A 21,495-nucleotide genomic window follows, 5' to 3' on the forward strand; every position below is an offset into this window, starting at 1 on the left:
TGGTGTTTTTTTCTAAATATTATTCACAATGGCTGGTGGTAAATATGCCCTTGAATCAATTTCATTTTGATTCATATTGCAAATGCTCTGTAATCGATCTAGAGATCAAGGAACATGATGAACAAAGTTTATCCAATATAGCATGTGAACTTGGTCTTGAAACATAACCAATAAATACCATAGTAGGAAGCCTCATATATAAAAAAGCATGCTAAAGGAACAGCCAGCATGAAAATAACCATAATAACAAAAAATGTGAAGGTAGAGATGGAAAAATTGCTTATGTTATGGATGGATGGAAGGCCAGAAATGTGTTCGTTTGAGCTTTATGACAATATAGTAAACTTTATTTGAGGACATTAAGGGAAAATATTCCGAAGAAATAGTCGTTTGCTGCAAGCAATGGTTGGTTTGCATGTTTTACTGGCTTTCAAATGGTAACTGTAAAACATATTTGGCATGTTCATTTAAAAATTGTCCAAATGGATGTTGGTGTAAAATGCATGCACCTTTTATCAATTTAATATTAAAAATTAAAATATAATTATTAAATATTAAAAGAATTTAATATTTCTGCATTGCATTATATTTTTATTTTTTTGCATCTGTTTGACACAACAGTCTATTATAAACTGGGGGGGGGGGGGGGTCAGACATAGTAAATTTGTAAAACCATTCTTCGAGACAATGTTATCCTCTTTTCTTTAAATCTAGTTTGAACGGAAAAGTTTAATGTTCACAAAGATTTACATCATTCCCATTAAAGGCTATAATTTAAAAACTTATTTCTGTTTCTTCTTTTTTTTTTAATGTTCATTTGATATAAAAACTGATTCAGAGGTTCAAATATTCAAGAAGCTTATTTTATCTTCTATCATATATATGATACTACTTGCAAAATGTAATAATTCTATGGTTCAGTTGAAAGTTGACAATAATAATAATATGGTCCAGTAATTGTTTTATAGTGTACAAGAGCTCTTGCTTTAGCTCAGAAATCAAGCAGTCCAACTAAAATATCATGCTCGGTCAGTATAAGTACCTAAATTTTCTTAACCATTTCTCTATACGAAATAATGAGAAATTTTTGAGTAGTTGCTTTGTATACAATAGGTGCTACTCTTCAAAATAACTAAAATTTTTAATGGGCTTAAAAATGAAGTACTTACACATACAAATACTTCTTCCACTTTAAGCAGACAATTATATACTCTCATAAGCTTTATAAATTTTATAAATGAGTCATTTTAATAAATATATTTCCTTTTATATATATATATATATACACACACACACACACACACACACACACACACACACACACACACACACACACACACACACATACGTGGGTGGTCTGAAAAGTTCTTGGCCTCAACCATAAATGGCAATACTATCAGCAAGATTTTTTTTCTTAAGTTGGTACATCTGTCATAAGAATCGATCTGAAATTGCAAGTCATTATATCAAGTAGATTTTTTATACGGCTGTCGGAAGCCAAAGTGCTGTCTGTATCCCTTGAAATGATAAAATTGAGTATCGTGCAGTTATAAAATTCTTTGTAAAAGAAGCTTTAACACCAAAAGAAATTCAAAATTCATAAAAGTTTATGGGCACTCTTCTCTTTTGTTTTCAACAATTAAGAAATGGGCAGCCGAGTTTAAATGTCGCCTTGAAGACGATCCACATGAAGGCCATCCAAAAAGTGTAACACCACCAGAATTCATTGATCAATGCACGATATTGTATTGATTACTGGCGAGTCAAATTGCATGAAATTGCTGAGACTACAGGCATTTCAAAAGAACGTGTAGGATATATTTTGCACAAAGAATTGCAAATGAAAAAGCTTTGCACAAGAGTGCCACGCAAATCAAAAACACCCTTGCATGAAAATTTCTAAACAGTGCTTGGGGCGTTTTATTTTTTTAACAATAATAGAACTGATTTTGTGTGTCGATTTATTACTATGGATGAGACTTGGATTCACCAGTACACACCAGAATCCAAACAGTGGACAGAATCTGGTTGTTCAGCGCCAACGAAGACAAAGTCGGTTCCATCAGCAGGAAAGGTCACGTCATCGGTATTTTGGGATGCTAAAGGCATTTTGTTCATTAATTATCTTGAAAAAGGTAAAACAATAACCGAGAAATGTTATTCCAATCTTTTAACCAGAAAAGAAGAAAAAATTCATGAGAAAAATCATAGTTTGCAGGGGGAAAAAATCATCTTTCATCACGACAATGCACCTGCTCACAAAGGTGTTTTGGCAATGTGAAAATTAAGGGATCTGCACTATGAATTGTTGGAACATCCATCCTATTCCCCAGATTTGGTTCTGTCTGACTTCTATTTCTTTCTTCAATGACTTTTAAACGCTTCCTCACTATTGCAGCTGTAGAGGGGTATTTTGCAGATCTTACTGAGAACCACTACAAGGATGGGATAATGGCACTGGAATAAATGTATTAGTCTTAAGGGAGATTATATTGAAAAATAATTTTGAAATTATAAATTTGTTTTTTTTTTTCATTGTTAGGCTGAGAACTTTTCAAACCACCCATGTATGTGTGTGTGTGTGTATATATATATATATATATATATATATATATATATATGAGAGCAGAAAAACAGAGTTACAAACTATTGTATATAGCCATAATAGTGAAATAGAAATTTCTGTCTTAATTGGATATAAATTTATAGAAGTTACCTCAATATAAATGAGTTAATAAGTAATTTAATAAATTCAACTTACAATAATGAATCTTTTAATCATATACTAGAACATATTAAAAAAAAAAAAAAACAGCAGATGATCAAATTAAAAAAACAAAGCCAATTTGGCAAAGGAGAAGCTCCCCCCACATCACAACAAAGTTAAAAGTGATCTATGGAAATATAATTTATTTAATTAAAGAAATTAGGTGTAAGAAAACAAAGTTGTTTGCAAAAAGTTAGAATATAATTTTGGAATATTGGAATTATATTCTTAGAATTTGGTGTGATTAGCAAAACAAGTGTTCTCTGCCAGGTTGGCAGGAAAACGACCCAGAAGAAGACCAAGATATAGGTGGATTGATACTGTACAAAGTGCCTTAGATGATAAAAATATAAGATCTGATAATGCTGGAGTCTTGACAAGTAACAGACTGATTTGGAGGAAAATTGTAGATAGGAAGTTAATAATGATGTAAATTTTTCATGTAGTACTATCATATCTGTACACCCCTTGAAGGTATATGTCAGGAATTTGATGATGATATATTCTTAGAATAAAAACTTAGAATATAATATAAACAAGAATTTCTTGGGCAAGTTTATTTTATTTATAACCAAGTGAATAAACTCTCTACAAGAATATCAAAAGATTACATTACTTTGCTCATGACCCAGGGTCACACTGGAAATTTATTTGTTATAGGCTTTGTGTGGTCTCTACTATGACAATAATATGCATTGCATAATATCTTAATCAACAGCAATTAATTAACTTAAAATCTATGTTGATTAGATATATGATATGACTTTTTTTTGTGGATGAAATGACATAAATTTCATCTATATTTATGTTGTTTGCACCTGATCAGTGCAACATCAACTATTGCCTTGCCTCTCTCAGTAAGTAATCCTACTTTAAGTTTAATAACCAAGGCAACAGTTTCAATGATGGATAGGCATTATTATTTACTAAATATTTCCATATGGACACTACATGGTTATGGATTAACAGAATAAGAGACATGTAATCAGGCTAAACAGCAAGAAATATGAGATTTAAAAAAAACGGTTTCAGCACAGTGACTACAACCTTCAACTATTCAAAACATGTCAACAAATTTTTATCTCCTTAACCAATGTCGAGATAGAATGAATATCATTAAGAATTATAAGGGTGATTAAGATATTTTAAGCCTGTCAATTTCTTTTTTAATGTTGATCCCAAACACAAAATGTCACAAGATCTATAACACTACAGTGACATCTGTGGGCAAGTGATTAAGGAGAAAATGTCTGTTGAAAGTTTATTTTTCACTTGGTTAGAGTATAATAAATTTAGTTTAATCCTTTATCCAAGTGTGAGCAAACAAAGTTTGCGCCTGAAGTATCTTCAGGACTGGGGTAAGGTGATACAGCACCAGGGCAACTCGTTGCAAAGGTGGAGCAAGATACCAACACTCCTGTCTCAGTATCTCCTATAATGCAAAAACACATCTCCTTGCGGATATGTCTAATGTTATGCATTAAGGGAAGGGCCACTACCCAGACTAGTTTCGACCTTTATTGAGGTCTCTTCAGTGGGAGCCAGGCCCAAGTTGAGATACCAGGCAGAAGCATTTGCAGGTCATCTCTACCTATCGGAGTTGCCAAATGGTGTGCCACCCTTTTTTAATAAATTACTCTGGATTCAGAGAAAGATGTTGAAAGTTTATTTTTCACTTGGTTAGAGTATAATAAATTTAGTTTAATCCTTTATCCAAGTGTGAGCAAACAAAGTTTGTGCCATGCTGTATCACCTTACCCCAGTCCTGAAGATACTTCAGGCGCAAACTTTGTTTGCTCACACTTGGATAAAGGATTAAACTAAATTTATTATAGAGAAAATGTCTGTTGATATGTTTCTTAAAGAGTGGCAGATTGTACTCAGTGGGAAATTATTCCAAAGAATAGATGTGGGTAGAATGAAGAAAGCTGAAGAGAAGTTAGTTCGGTGTGGTTGAAGCTAGACAGTGTATGGGTGTTGCCCAGTGGGTACTCTAGTTCTATGGATAGAAAAAAGTGGAGGAATGGTTGCCAATTCAGAGGCACAATGCCCATTAGTGCCTATAGAAAAGGCACAGTGCTGAAATAGCACCTATGATAAAATTGTTGAAGGTAGTCTGTAAACTGGATAGATCAAATAAGGATAAGCTCACAGAAAATTTTAAATGACATGAATCACTGAAAACTACTATTACAAATGTTTTAAATTTATTTATGCCATTTACAACAAAACCACAAAGAATTTATTGTAAATTTTGTCTATTTTAGCAATTAACAGTGCATTATAATTTATAGGATATATCGTAAACATCTATTAGACACTATCAGCTCTGGAAGACTTGCTAAAGTTGAAGTATGCTCATATATTATATGCACCTTCCCCCCCCCCCCCCCCCACACACACAGTTGCATATGGACTCGCGTGCAAAATACTACTTTTTTTCATTTATTTTATTCTTATAAATTCTCAGTTTGTCTGTTAGTGTGTCTACTATGACCACCACAATCATTCATGGGTACAGTAAGCACTCTAGATCAGGGGTCTGGCAAACTTTTTCTGAGAAAGGCTGGACACATATCTAATGCTTTGCAGCACAAGATGTAATCATATATATATATATATATATATGTGCATATTGTATATTGAGGCTATCATATACATATGATCCATAAGATAAAAAACAAAATTTACATGCAATGTTTTATTTTTAAAAAAAAACGAATAAAATAGTGTACACGCACATATTTGGGAAATTTGTGACTAGCATGGAATTTGTTTTTCTGAGACATAACTGTGCTTAATTGAAGTTTACAAGTTAGTGTTCCAAATCATTAAAATCGATTGCAACTGCTCATCGGATCTCTAAGTATTTATCTATTTCCTCTTCAAAAATGTCTTATCCAAGCAACCAAATTTTCAACATAAACAAGCATACTGATATTCACCAACACAAACTCATATGTATGACTAAGAAATGTGTGACAATCAAAACAGTGTCAAGTTAGCATTGTGATAGTGAGTAAAATCAGTTGCAATGTGCAGCAATGAGTGTGTGACATACGGCCACAGCTGCAATTACGCGTATGGCATGAAAGCAGAAATAGAAAATATGAAACAAATGGGCTTGGATGTCACAGCACTCCTCTATACTGAAACAGTAATTTCAGGATTCTGTGAGGAAATTCATATAAGATTCATCCTTATCGTGCAGGCCATATAATGAAAGGTGGTAGGCTACATCTGGTCTGAGGGGCAGTAGTTTTCTGAACCACTGCTCCAGACTATTACCAATATGCAACATCTGAAGCCACTTGCACCATTTAGTTCTATTCTATGCATAAAAATAAAATATGCATTGGCTCATGCAAAAAAATTAGAAATAAACTCAGTCTTAGTTATACTAAACTACTGGATCTGTTATAATCTAAAACATCTGAAATATGGAAGTAAAATGTTCAAAAAACATATGAAGTAACATTTTCTTTAAAATGAAATAACTGAGTCATAACTAATCAAAGCTGAATAAATGGAGGAAGTTCAACATTTGTAATAGATACAGAGAATCAACTAAGGCTTCTGACCCTGTGTCCAAATCTCAACTTCTTGTAATAGGTCCTGTTATTAAGTTTCAGTAAGGAAATACTGAGTAGACATATTACTACCTATTATAATAACGGAATTAACTCATGTAAATTATTCTTTATTCGTAGAATTTTCACCTGAGTATCACAGGCATCATCAGTACATGTACAAGGCTAATTAAACAATAACTGTTATATTCTCAAAGTGCCACCTAAGTAGCTAAGGTTAAATTTCCTAAATTTAATTTTTTTTTAATTATTTAATAACTAAATAATTAAATTTAAATAATTAAAAAAAAATAAAATAAATAAATAATAATAATGAAATAAATTTAGGAAATTTAACCTTAGCTACTTAGGTGGTGCTTTGTGAATATAAGTTATTGTTTAATTAGCCTTGTACCTGTACTGATGATGCCTGTGATACTCAGGTGAAAATTCTACGAATAAAGAATAATTTATGTGAGTTAATTCCATTATTATAATAGTTAGTCCTGTTATTAAGTATCCTTAAAATAAAACAAATGATCAAATGTCATGCTGGCAGGATATTGAATGGTTGTACAAGATCCTTATTGCTTCGAAGAACTATGTCAAAAGCGAAAAGTCAACAAGCGGAACAAACTGGTCCTCAAGAAAATCAAAAATATGCACTATGAATATAAGGGGCATTACTGGAAAAGAACTGAAATTTGCAGAAGAATTAGAGTTATATTAATGTAAGGTTACTGGAACAAAGAAGACTAAAACAAATAAGATACTCTGAAATAAATGACTACATGATTTACTTAAATATAAAGAGCCAATAGGCTTCATTTCTGCAATATAAACGTTATTTAAATTAAGGGGATATTAAATCCCACATTGTTATAAAACCGAATAAGCAACTCAAAGATTGGAATCAGAGAGTTTCATGCCGAATATAGTAAACTTCGTTATCGGCATTTACTAAAAAGTAAACGCCGATAACGAAGTATTGGCGATTACTAGCATGAGCTAATGCAGGTAGTCCTAGTATGTAGTACAATCTCAGGCAACTCGCAGCAAAGGTGGTAAAGTTCTGATCGCTATTCTTGGTATTTTCGATAATGTAAAAACCTAGAATTTCCTAGGAAATGTATGCTGTTATTACATTATGGTGGGAGGTCACTACCCAGACCAGTTTCAGCCTTTTTTGAGGCTTCATCAGTGAGTAGCTAGACCAAATAGATACCAAAGGGTATGGCAAAAAGAACTTATTAAAAGTTCTTTTCAAAATGAAGCCTATTGGCTCTTTATATTTAAGTAACTTAATGGTCGCACCTTTTTGACAACTTGTATAGCAGAGTTTATAAGTTCTTTTCGCTATACCCTTTGGTATCTATTTGGTCTAGCTACTCACTGATGAAGCCTCAAAAAAGGCTGAAACCGGTCTGGGTAGTGACCCCCCACCATAATGTAATAACAGCATACATTTCCTAGAAATGTGTTTTTACATTATGGAAAATACCAAGAATAGCGATCAGAACTTTACCACCTTTGCTGCGAGTTGCCTGCGATTGTACTACGTACTAGGACTACTTGCATTAGCTCACGCTAGTAATCGCCGATACTTTTACAGTTTACTATATTCGGCATGAAACTCTCTGATTCCAATCTTTGAGTTGCTTATTCGGTTTTAAAACAATGTGGGATTTAATATCCCCTTAATTTAAATAATAACTACATGATGTTTATAGCTAGCAAATAATATAAGAAAAAGAAAGGAGTGCCAATCATATTCAACACTAAATAGAAACTTCCTGGCAAGATTTTCAAATAGAATGATGCAAGCAAATTTTAACATGGGAAATTGAACTTATTCGTGACTTATGGTGCTGCAAAATGATAGATAAAAAAAGTGACTTGATTGAGATCTAAACAGAGTAGGAAATAGATTTTTTTAAAAAAAGGAGGAATATTTAAAAAGGAACATTTTTAAAAGGATAAAAATTATACCATATTGAAAAGGAAAATATACATAGGATTTTTAAAAGATATTCATAGTTTAGCAAGTATTAGAGGTTAACTCTAAACTCAAATATACAATTATTCAAGAAGAAATAAGTTTGGAAATTGTTGATCCACAATCAAGACCGAATGTGAAATTAAGAGACGGTCTAGGACAAAAAAGGAATACTCATAGTTCCTAACAAATGAAAAGATACCCAAAGAGAATTAGAGAAAAATGTCATAAGTGATAAGATATATGTGTAAAAGCAGCTAAACAAAAGTCAACAATTAAACTACAAAGTTGGGAAGTTTTTACAACATCTATCTGAATACCAATTCCAAAGAAACATAATGCACAAAATTGCGAGGATTACAGAACCGTGAGCCTAATATCCCATGCATCTAAAATTATTTTAACCATTGTTAACAAACAAATTGAAAGAGCCAAAAGCGGTGAATTGAGTGAACAACAAAAAGGCTTCAGAAGAGAAATGGGAACCATTAATGCTATCCTGGAACTAAAAATACTAATAGAACGATCGCTTGAAAGAAATAGGAACATTTACATATGCTTCATAGACTTTCAGAAGGCTTTTGACCAGGTAAAACATAATAAAATGTTCAATTATATTAGATAAATTGGACATAGAAGATCATGTACTTAAGATTATAAAAATGATTTACACCAAACAGAAAATGCAGCTGTTTAACGATGAGACTTCTGTAGTGAAAATAAAAAGGAGTTAGACAAGGTTGTATCCTTTCACCAAATCTATTTAATATCTATAGTGAGACAGTGATGAAAAAGATTGAAAAACAAAAAATAGGAATTAGTATCAATGGTATAAAATACAATAATCTTAGATATGTTGATGATACCATTCTAACAGCAGAAAACAGAAACAAATTAATCAAATTACTGCAGCTACTAATTGAAGGTAAAGAATTTGGATTAGATATAAATGCAAAAAAGACCAAATTTATGAAAATCTCCAAAGAAAGCAGATCCGAGCCAGAAAATATTCATAAACAATATGAAAATTGAACATACAACAGAATACAAATATTTAGGCACCTACTTTACTGCAGATGGAAAGCAAGATAAATAAGAACAGCCATAGCTAAAGATGCATTCTGGAAAAATTAAGATCTGCTCAGAAGTTCTGTGATTATCGAGACAAAGAAAAGAATGATAAGAACATTAGTGTGGCCAATTTTCACATATAGAAGTGAGACCTGGATATTCAAGAAGAGAGTAAGGCAACAGATAATGGCCTTTGAAATGCTACAGAAGAGCTCTGAAAATCCCATGGACACATCATGTGACAAATACAGATGTCCTACAGAGAATGAGAACACAGAGATTTTTATTACAGGAAATGATCCAGAGAAAGATGAGATTGATAGGACATGTACTGAGAGGTTCAGCAGGACAGAGGCTACTAACAGTTTTAGAAGGAAAAATTATGGGAAAAGGATCAAGAGGTAAATAACAAAGGACATGGCTTGAAGATATAAGATCATGGACAGGATCATATGGCTATGCAGAAACAAAAAGGAAAGCCACCAACAGAGAGAACTGGAAGGACATGGTGCTGTACCCTTTCACTGAGGAAGCTATATGAAGAAGAAGAAAGGTGGGAAACTGTTCTGGCAACTATTGAAAAAGCTTGGAAATGGGGGGGGGTTGAAATAGAAATCAGAGATGCAAGGGTGACATAGTAATCTGGATGTCTGGAGTAATCATTTTCAAAGACTTAGATGAAATAAGCTGTAACAGAAGCTTGTTTCATTTAATAAGGAGTAGATGTTCAGTACAAGTAAACACTGCAAGTTCAAACCTGAAATAATGTGTAAAAGCAAATGAAGGAGATGATACTCAACAAGAAATGCTCAAATACATTGGTGAAAAAAAAAAGGTTTTACAGTGGTAAGGATATGTGCTTGGTCAAAAAGTTGAAATAGAAATGTTTGGAGTAAAGCTTTCCCAGTACCCATCTATAAATATAAAACTTACGAGTTTTCTACCGAGTGCTTCACCTATGTTTTATGCAGGCATGCTTGAGAAGAGGTAAAGAAAAGTTATGGAAATAAAATCTAGGGAAGAATAAACTGGGTTTGGGCAAAATTGTTGTCATGATTATATTTTGACTTTACACAAATAGTTGAGAAATCACAGGAATATAACAAAGATCCATAGCTTTTTTGGTCAAGAAAATTAAATGCTTTTTAACATAAAGATCTATATTTCAGTTCTCAACTATTTGTGTAAAGTCAAAATACAAGGAAGGCAGTGTCTGAAATAAGCAACTTGGCCTTTTACTATATGCAAATATTATTCTCCTAAATAAATCTTTTAGAAGTTTTCAGTCCACTTCCTATATATATAAAAGTTTTGGTATAAAGAACCAGCAATTAAAAAAATAGGAAATGAGCAATTCTCAAAGGAGAACCAGGTTAGGACGAAAAAACTGATAAAGGACTATAGCAACAAAATCCAATTAAAAATTAAGATATTAGAAAAGGAACTTATCATTTTTAGCTTTCAAGAATGTCAGAAGATAAGCTTTTGATGGCTAGATGACAAAAAATAGAACCAGAGTACTTCTCAGGTACTACCACTCTCATATGTGGATTTATGTAGTAAGTAGTAAAGTCCGAAAGGTTAGACGTGACCTTATTGGAGACCTGACTAACAACAGTGGAAAAAAGATGTTGACAAGAGGCTAATGATAATGCAATTTCATAAAGCAGTAATAATGCCCTATAGACCACATGGGAGGGGGACAAGAATTTGATGAAAATAAACAATATTTTAATCCTATTACTTTTCAAATTTATTGCAGTGTGTAAGCAATACAGTAGTAAATCAATTTTTTCAGAAATCAATATGCATTTTTGTCTTTGAATTCAAGTTCTTTACACTGAAAAAAAATCACACTACTTTTTCCACCAAGCTCAACAATCATCAGAATACTGAGGCAAAACGGCTTTTTAAACCATGTACAAAAATATAAATTAATAATAATTTAAATTTTATCATTTCACTGCTGTCATCAATCAACAAGTTAGATACAGCAGTAACGTTTGGTAACTACTCAATAACTGTTGCATTGTCATCAACACAGCAGTTACTCGGTTAACTCCTCAAAAGAGGATCCAATATAATAGAATTGTACAAAAATCTTTTCTAAACCATGAATATGCCATACATTCATTTCATTTCCCTCCAACCTGCATAATAAAGGAGATACAATTAACCATGTACAGCATGTTAAAAAACAAGGTCATTATGGCATGAGTGTATATAAATAAAACTTCTAAGTGCTAGTGCTAAGTTCCAGTAGAACAGTTTCAGTTCTTAACAATCTCAATATTAATCAAATGGACTACAGCTTCCCAACTTTTCATGGGTGGAAATGATCTCTAAAAATTTAAGAAATTGCAAGTAAATTATAAACTAATTGTTTTCTCTACTTTTCATAGTGTCTAAGACTACATACCAGAATTTTTTTTTTTTCCACAAAAGTAATTTTAGCTATTTTTCATCAAGAGGGAAAATATGTTTTGTTAACTGCCAAAATTTAAATGCATGTTCTTCACAGAGGAGAAAAATCTCAAAATAGAATACATGATAAGTAATATTATTAGGATTACATATATCAAAAATACAATAATAATAATTAGATTTCTATACTGGAGTTACTTAAATATTAATAATAATCATGCATTATCACTCATTCAGATATCTACTTATAATGCTGATATTCAGGATACATTCATGACAATATTACTACTAGTAGTGTCTTATTACTTTTAACAATTTAAAGGTCTGATTAAGAGTTCATTCGTCAATTTGTTTAATTAACATTTAATTTTTTGTTAACTAAATTAGCCTTCTTAATTTCTGTGTCATATACAGAAATTTTTATTACTTGAACACTGCATGAAAATTATTTTAAACAATATTTTATCTATATGAAAAAAGCTACTTTAAGTGACCATCAAATGAAATAAAGAATTACGGAACTATTCTTCCAAACGTTTTTTTATAAATAATACACAAAAAATAGTTTATTCTGTTTTTTATGAAATAAAAATGACAATATTTTATTTGCCATTTTTGAAAAGTTACAAATGCTAAAGGCATTTTTTCAACACTAGCATCAAAATTAAGTGAAAATTCTCTTTGTAAAAAATAGAAATATCAACACCATATATGTGGAAATAATGACAACAAATGGAATTGATTTATTTCATGAATTTGAAAATTCAACTTTCATATTATACATATGAATAAAAGATTAGATAATTAACCAAGTAAACTAGTGAATTCACATGCGGCTGTGGTATAAAAAGTATTTTCATATAATGCTGTGTTAATCAAGAGTAGAACAGTTTCAGTCCAGTTTAATATAATAGCCATTAAATACATAAATTCAGCCATATATACTTGGATATTTGACTGGATAAAGTGAATTTAGTATATCAAATAAATTGCTCTTGGCTGTCACAACAACAAACACCATTATAACAAACTACTGAAAAGTCCCAAAAGAAGCCCTATATGCATAACACTATTCTCAAGAAAATTCACTATGGCAAAGTATTCCTGTGGTGCTTCTACATGTTTACTATTGTGAGAGTCAGCTGTAGAAATCTTAATACACATTAAAGGGAAAACATCCTGTACAAAATCCATATATATCCATAAATAAAGGTCAAAAGATATCCATTATTTAGGTAAACAGAATTAAAGGAGTAACTTTTCCTTAAAAGTGCATTTTAAAAAGGATAACTTTTTTATTCCTAATAAAAAAAAAAAAAAGATTCATCATAGAAATAATACTTATCAAGATTTGAGGATTAAAAGAAGTTCATTATTATAGCAAGAACTTGTATATAATATTATAAGTAATAGAGTGAAGACTGAAAAAGCATTTCTGATAGCAATTGTTAGTAATATCTTTGGCTAAAGGAAAATTTCGTTTAATTTTAATTAGTATAGTGATGTAATGAATCAACTAATTTACATGAATATATACAGATAGCAACAAATGCAATTTTGAATTGGTTATGCAAGACTCATTGCCTGTGGATCAGAAATAGAAAGATCCTTTACTAGTTTTACTTGGAATAATTTTTCTCATGACTGCGAAACCACTCTTTCCATCATCAAAAATTCCACACTGAAAAATTTTAAAACTGATTAGTGATATTATTAATCACAGTATTGAGCAATAAACAGATTCCCATTATTTTCCCATTTAATGTTCAGGAGTAACACTGGATCAACAATAACAAATATATAATATCTTTGTTTCCATTTATTATATTCAATATAGTATTATATCAAAACAATAATCATTGCTTCCAAAAGAATAATTAATCAAAAGTCCAAAAACTCAATGCCGGTGCAGTTACTAATCAAAATCTATAGAGAAATATTAAATTACTACAAAATTTCAAATATAATTGATTGTATAATTCTGCTTGTTGTAAGACTAACTTCACACCTATATGTTTACCTATTTTTATCCATCTTTTCATCTATAAGTGTTAATTTACAATAGCACTGAATTTGCATTATATTTCTAACTACCTAACTGAAATGGTGAAATATGCAAGCTATTTATATTTGTTTTTTCATAACCATTTTTTACACTTTTTTTCTGACATACAGTATGTTTTATGTTATGTTCAAATGTACAATATGGCACACACACACACACACACACACACACACACACACACACACACACACACACACACACACACAAAAAGTACTGAATAACTACAGCATATGTTATGGAGTAAATGGGTGTCAAAGTTGTACTGATTTTTTTTTTTTTTTTTGTGCTATACCATACATATTTTTTGTAGGTTAAAATTCAAGCAGGTTTCAATTTGAGTGATATTTCTATACATAAAAATGTACAGAAATGTATTTTTTTTTTTTTTAATTCAATAGAAATGTCACAAAGAATGTAACAAGCACTTATAATAAAAGTATAAACAATTCTGAATTATGATCAACTTACATTATCCTTAGATTATTCTTTCAATATCTTCAAGAACGAAGTGAAGACATTTTTATAGGGCATCTTATTGATACATTATTATTAATAATACCTTCAGACTGGCAATACACACCACACAGTCCTAGACTAGTATGCTGTATATTATAAGTTGTTAAACTAGGTATAATTACAAACTTCACTAAATATAGAAGTTATAAATAAAGATATATAGTTATAAGCAAAATTATGTTATTGAAAAAGAGCCACCAATCAGAGAGTTTTTAAAAATCAATTGGAAATTGCAAACTACATTAAATAAAGTTAAACATTTATCATATCAAGTGTCTTCTGTCTGCTTAATATCATCGAGATGATGTGGAAGAATAAAACAAAGAATGTGTGTGGCAGAATATTAAATGTAAATCCAAGAGGATATATAAGAAATCATGTCAAAATAATGTTACAATACAAATATTAATATATTTAAAGGAATGAGGAGCTCCTGCAAACTAAAATTTAAAAACTCAAAGTGGAAATATTGAAGGTTAACGAAACAACTTTCATTATTATATTATTCTATACTTTTTTTTTGCTGTTTTCTCAATACAAGCACTACTATTTAATTTGTATACTGATGATAACTCTGTAGTATACTGGTACAAAACAGATGCATCAGAAGTACATGGAAGTTACATTTTAAAAACACAATGAGCAGGCCCTCAGAATGTTCTTATCTCTGAACTACCCATTTGATTAACTATGTTGTAGATTCCGTTTTGTGCAAGTTTGACAGGTTTACTTCCTTGTCATCTGTTGCAAAACTAATACCTTAGGCGAAGAAGAAAAATTATGGCATTGTGTTAACTAGTAGGCTACTTATGATCTATCAGAATGATTTTGACCTTACTGAGGACTCAATAGGGAGAATAATCAAATTCTACATAACTTCTGTGTTGATCAGTGATCAAATCAGAAGTTATGATTTTGTATACATGCACAACTAGTAAAAATTTTCTATCACCATATTATTAAAATAACTTCTGCACTGACCTCAATATCATCCTGCATCTAGCTCCCACTGATATGAACTCAGTCCATAATACACAGCAATATACATATCCTAAAGGAATTTTTCTGTTCATTGGTACTGTTCATATTGAGTCTATACATACACAAGCCTAGTTGTAAAACTACTTCACATGCAGGCTATCTTTGTACATGCGTGAGTAAAGGATTAAAACAACAAAATAATTTGTCTATTCCAATTTACTCTGTAACCAAAAAAATAATAAAAAAAATTAAAAAATCTACAACTATCTCTGATCCAGAATATTACAATAATTTGGTGATACAGCATTTTTTTTTTTTTTACTTACAAGTTAAAAGTCATATTTCCATATATGGAGAGCCTCTGTAGCTCAGTCAGTATAGACTAAGCCATTTGGTCAGAAAGACCTGGGTTTGATTCCCATCAGTGAGGTGAGGAACCTTTACCTGGTCTCTTTCGACTAAAGGTGAGTTAACCAGTCTCATACAGAGGTGGAGGTTTTTTTCTCTCAGTAACTTAGGTTTTTCATCCCAAAAGCCAGGCAAACCAGTCCCATGAACACTATTCCCTTGGCCATAGGGGTGGTGGGGGTAGCTATATGCTACCATACTAGGGTATTACGAGCAAGGTGGTTTCCTGTTGCCTTCCTTGCCGTAGTATATTTTATGACTGTAGTAAGGAAGGCAATGGGAAACCACCTTGTTCATAATACCCTAGTATGGTAGCATATAGCTACCCCCACCAGCCCTATGGCTGAGAGAATAGGATATATATATATAACCTCTATATCGAAAAAAACCACAGTATAATCCTGGATCTAGCTCCCAGTGATGAGACTGTAATAAAGATCGAAATTGGTCTGGGTGATAAATCCTTGTTATAATGCATAGCAATATACATAATCTGAAAGAAATTTGTGGGATACCAAGGCAGATGCAAATTCAACAGCCAATGCATGCAATTATCCTAGCTGAAGATACTTAGAAAAAACTACATTTGCTTACTTGGGTATAGAATTAAGTGGTAGGTAAAAGGAAGAATGACTAGTAGGTGCTGATAATGAGGAGGTCATAAAAAAATGAAATACAGTAGACGCCACTTATTGTGATCACTTTGGGACAGTTGCTTTTCGATAATAATAACTGGTTGATAACATTAAGCAAAGGATATAAAAAATTCCATCTTTTATTTCAATTTATTGTTATAAACAACATTTTAATAAGCAAGAAGATAAAATTTATTTTTTATTGTGTCTTTGAATATAGTAGTTCATGAATAAATTGCTCATATTCACATAATACCTTTAGAAGTTTGTCACTCTATGTTGCACACCGTGACGAAGTATCCGTAGTTTCTTGCATCTGGGCATTGGTTGGTGGAGATTCCAAAATTTGTTCTTCTATACTTGTATTAGGTTCACTTTCTTCTATTAGCTTAAAGTTCTCATCGAAGCAGCGTGACATATTTCCGACACTGTCATTGTTATCAATATCAAACCAATTTCAAATTCTTCTTTTGACATACCATCTGGCATTTTATCAAAAATTTCATTTGCAAGATATTTAAATTCTTCGGAAGGAGTTTCAGAGTTTGTCTTAAAAAATCCACCTTTTTGAAAGCAATTTTCAATAGTCTTCTCTCACTTGCTTCCATGACATTGCTACCAAATGCAATCCATCAAGAAGGGAAATCTTTTTTTTCAATTGTACTTGCATCAGATTGCTCTTTTATATAATCAAATTCAGCTATAATTCTCACACGAACTTCACTGCGATAATAAGCTTTAAAAGCCTATATGATGCCTTGGTCATATGGCTGAATTAACGATGCAGTGTTCAAAGGCAAGAAAATTACTTTGATGTTATTTGCGATAATGTGTGTGCAGTGCAGTTGTCTACTAACTTTGATGTTCTTTAATTTAAGATTCCACTTAACTAACCAATTGTTGAAAATTAGTCATCCTAGCATTTGCCCTAGAACGGTAGTCAATAGGCTAACTTTTGACACCTTTAAAACGCCAAGGATATTTACTTTTTCCAATCACAAGGAGCTCTCGTTCTCACCTTTCATATTAGAACAACAAATAACTGTCACTCGCTCTTTTGAAGATTCAAAATTCTTCAAAAGAGCGAGGCAGCGTGACATATTTCCGACACTTTCATTTTTAAACAAATACGTATGCTCAGGCATTGCACGAAAATAGTCCTATTTCATCTGCATTATAAATATCCTTGGGAGAATAGCCAGCAATAATTTTTGGCCACTCAGTCTTAACCCATGCATCAGCTGATAAAAAAAAAAAAATCAGCACTTTTTCTTCATCAATACGCTTGTACACAATGTTCTCTCGCTTTTTCCACCTGTTAAACCATCCAACAATTGCAGTGAACTTTTCTTTGCCATTGTTTTTGCAAATTCTTCTGCTTTTTGAAGCATCAAAGACCCATTATTCGAAGCATTCTTTTCACAAACTTTACTAAACCAAATTTTTAATGCTGATTCAACTCGAGTATCCTTACCAGATCGGGCTCTCTTCCGATCCATGTTCTCATTAGTAAGAGCTAAAGTTTCAATGTTTTTCAATCTATTTTTTAAGATCTTTTAAGAAATTTTTAAATGTACAGCTACACTACACTGACTCATTTTGGGCAACTTATCACAGCACTCCAAAATTCTTTGATTTTCTTGAAAAGATAAATCTTCATGTTTTTACTTGCTTCTGCCTTAATGCTAAGGGCTATTTTAATGAGCATTTTGTCAAATTCACTTACTAAAAGAAAGCATGAAAATAAACTCGAAAAATCACAATTAGACTGTATTTATATCCCCCATTCACTTGGAAGAATTAAGATTTATGGAAGATATAAGAATTACGGAAGAATAAGATTAACCACCTTAATGCCCATTATGAATCAAATACGCATCCTCACACGCTTCGTATCCATCATATATTTAAATGTAGCAACAATGGTATTACAATTTTAATATGCACTTCACATCCATGATAACCTTGACATCTATAGACATCTTGGCCGGTAGCGGTGTTAAAGGAAGATTAACAAAAGTCAGATTTCGACAAATGTTCTTTGTTAAATTTTCCCTGTTTAACCTTTATTTCTTAGAATCTGAGATGCAAAAGGCTAAACACTTGAGGATTTTGATTACAATTACCAGAACTTTGATTATAATAGACGGATTATTTTGAATTCATTTTAAATGGAGTGTTTTGGAACCAAGTGATTCTGATAACAAAATATTATCCGTGATCACAATAAGTGGATTCTACTGTAGTTGAGTTACTGAGCAATCATTTTAAAATGATAAACCATCCCATGAAGTTGCTGCATTGCCTCAGTTCTGGAGGATGCCCACAGTGGAAAGAACACAAAACAGTTCTACTGCATAAAAGATATTTCAAAAGGTAGATTAATCAGCACTGGGTGGACAAAAGTATATAACGCTATGGGGAGGGGGGTGGCATGGATTTGAGAAGGATATGTCTCATCAAACTATATATGGAAATAAACAAAATAATCAGACAAGCTGGTAAGATAGAAACTGAAATTAGTCAAAACACTAAATAGTTGTATACAAAGATAGTGTTCTGACCAATTTTATCTTATGGTTATTATAGTTGGAATAGGTAAAACTTGATCAAAGACCGGAGACCATAGATATGACAGTTCAGAGATAAATTAGGGGAAAATGAATGGCATTAATGAGAGAAAGATATGAAAAAAGGAGGATAGTAGGAACAAAGATTACATGGTTTGCATTTGGGAATATTTGAGCAGAGCTGATCTATGGTGGAATGGTTACGTAAACATTATTTTTTTAAATCTTCTTCTGACAGAATGACAGGAAAAAAAGACCACAATCTGGGTGAATTGATATGGTAAAAAGCACCTTAGAATATCAAAGTATAAGATCTGATTACAATGGAATACTGACAGATTAATTTAGCAAAGACTGTCACTAAGTTGGTAATGATGTAAACTTTTCAGATTGTACTGTTATAATACTCTACACCCCCCCCCCCCCACCACCACCACCACCACCAAAGGTGTATGTGTGTGTATATGTGTCAGGAATTTGATGATGGCAAAATATTTTTGTCATCATTTTTTCTATTTATTTTACCTCTCCATTTATTTTAATGATGTAGGGAAAATGCCCCAGCCAGAGTTCTATAGAGGTGATGAAATTTTAAATGAAATTCAAGAAATTTCCTCTGGAAGTTGAATATAAAATTACTTATACTGAGCTCAGATCAGCATTCCACTTTCACAATATGGACAACAATTGAATATATTTAATTTCCAATTAGTACCGAAATCTGAATACAATAGAACACAGTTCTGATGAAGTAGTAGACATTTAAATTAAAATTATAGCTGACAAAATAAGATTCATTTTTTAAAACAAAAATGTTGTTTGCTCAATAAACTGGCCCTTGTTGTGCACACTAAATATGGTCTATTTCATGTGAATCTGAACTTAGAATATTTGATGTATAAGTTGGATTCAAATGCAGAATATTTGGAAGTATAGTACGCCCACATTTGTAGAGCTTCGTTTGGCTTGGTGCCAAGAATAGTTAATTCATGCTGAAGGGGAGAAAGATGTACAAATTGGTCGTCAACATGCAAAATCATGTTCTTTCTTTCTTGTCTGTTGCTGTACTAGTAGCAGCTTGATTTTTGTTGTCGCTTTATTTTGCATTATTTTTTTATTATTTTATTAATTTGTATGATGAATCCAGTACAGTCAACAAGTTCAGTAGCTCTTGCAAAAGAATATTGAATAATGTGCTGACATTCTGCGAAAAAGAATCGTTAGAAGGCAGTCTCCTTGTTCCCTTTTCTCAAGTGGAACAAGGAGACTACCTTGTTCCCCTTTCTCAAGTCTTAAAACGTGCAAATGCAATTGCAGGCATATCAGAGTCAACTGTTAAAAAATTTGTAGGGAATCAAAATACGAAGGTAAGCCAAAATTTAAATCTCCTAAAAAAAGAGCTTCAGAGAAAGAAAACCATCAAAAACGTAGCTTTGAATGATTTTGATGTAGACATTATAAGAAGAACTATTCACGAATTTTGCGTGGTCGAGAAAAGAGTGCCAACTGTTCGCCATCACAACGTAACTGGGGATATTGACATGTCGAAACTTTTTAAGCTTTCAGAACAGGCAACTGGAAGTATTACAGTTCAAAACTGGGGAAAATATTGCTCTCATGGAAAATATGTATTGGAACAGACGGAATTATCGAAGAATTATACGAACCCTTGGTGATCAATTTAAGTGAAAGTGATGGCGATTCTGAGACTGATTCAGATGACTATGAAGATTAAAAGGATTTGATAATGGTATTTTTTTTCCCAACTTATTTTTTTTTGCATGGGTTTGTTAAAAGTGTCACAACAAGTCATAAATAATTAATCGGATTAGGACATTAAAGTGTCTCAGTTCTTTTAACTGTAATTTTAGAATATCTAAGTTCATTTGAAAAAATCTGTTTTTCTGTATAATTATTTTTATTTTATACAAAACTTTCTTAAAAATAAATTTTGTTAAATTTTTGTTTTATGCTATACCTTTTTATAATTTTGTTAATACTCTACGTACATTTTTCCAACTGTTATACAAGCAAAATAGTTACCACTTTAAAAACTACAATGTTCATAAAAGAAAAGCTAAATTTTCCGACCTGTGATAATAAACTCATCCCAGAAGATGGATTGATTACCCTATTATCGGAATGGTTCTCCTTTTTGTGACATGTGCAGAAGTGTCGAAGGGTCTCCAATCTGTGGGCGTACTATAACAATAGCACTGGATATATTTAACCAATTAGTTACTAAAATGGCAAACTACAGTTGCATGAATGTAATAAATATTACTTCATATCCATCTGTCATCACACATACTTTATTAAATAGTGACTAATAGTGGTCATATGTAGTCATTGGAATAACATTGGAATAAATTTAGCAAAACTAGATTTTACACTTCACTGTTATAACAAGAATAGCAAATTAATTTATAATTTCTTTTATAGAGTTGAATGTCACTGTGGCAAGCATCTTATACAAACACAAATTCCCTCACC

The 21,495-nt window shown here is 31.8% G+C and overlaps 1 protein-coding gene across 3 annotated transcripts in view; it reads right to left on the reverse strand.

Annotated features, from left to right (window-relative positions):
• The window catches only part of LOC150103960 (far upstream element-binding protein 1-like), a 311,837-nt gene that overhangs the window by 210,190 nt on the left and 80,152 nt on the right, over positions 1–21,495 (reverse strand). The window lies entirely within an intron of this gene.

The sequence above is a fragment of the Typopeltis vanoorti genome, chromosome 8 (assembly GCF_054136105.1).
Source record: "Typopeltis vanoorti isolate ZY-2024b chromosome 8, IOZ_Tvanoo_1.0, whole genome shotgun sequence".
NCBI lineage: Eukaryota > Metazoa > Arthropoda > Arachnida > Uropygi > Thelyphonidae > Typopeltis > Typopeltis vanoorti.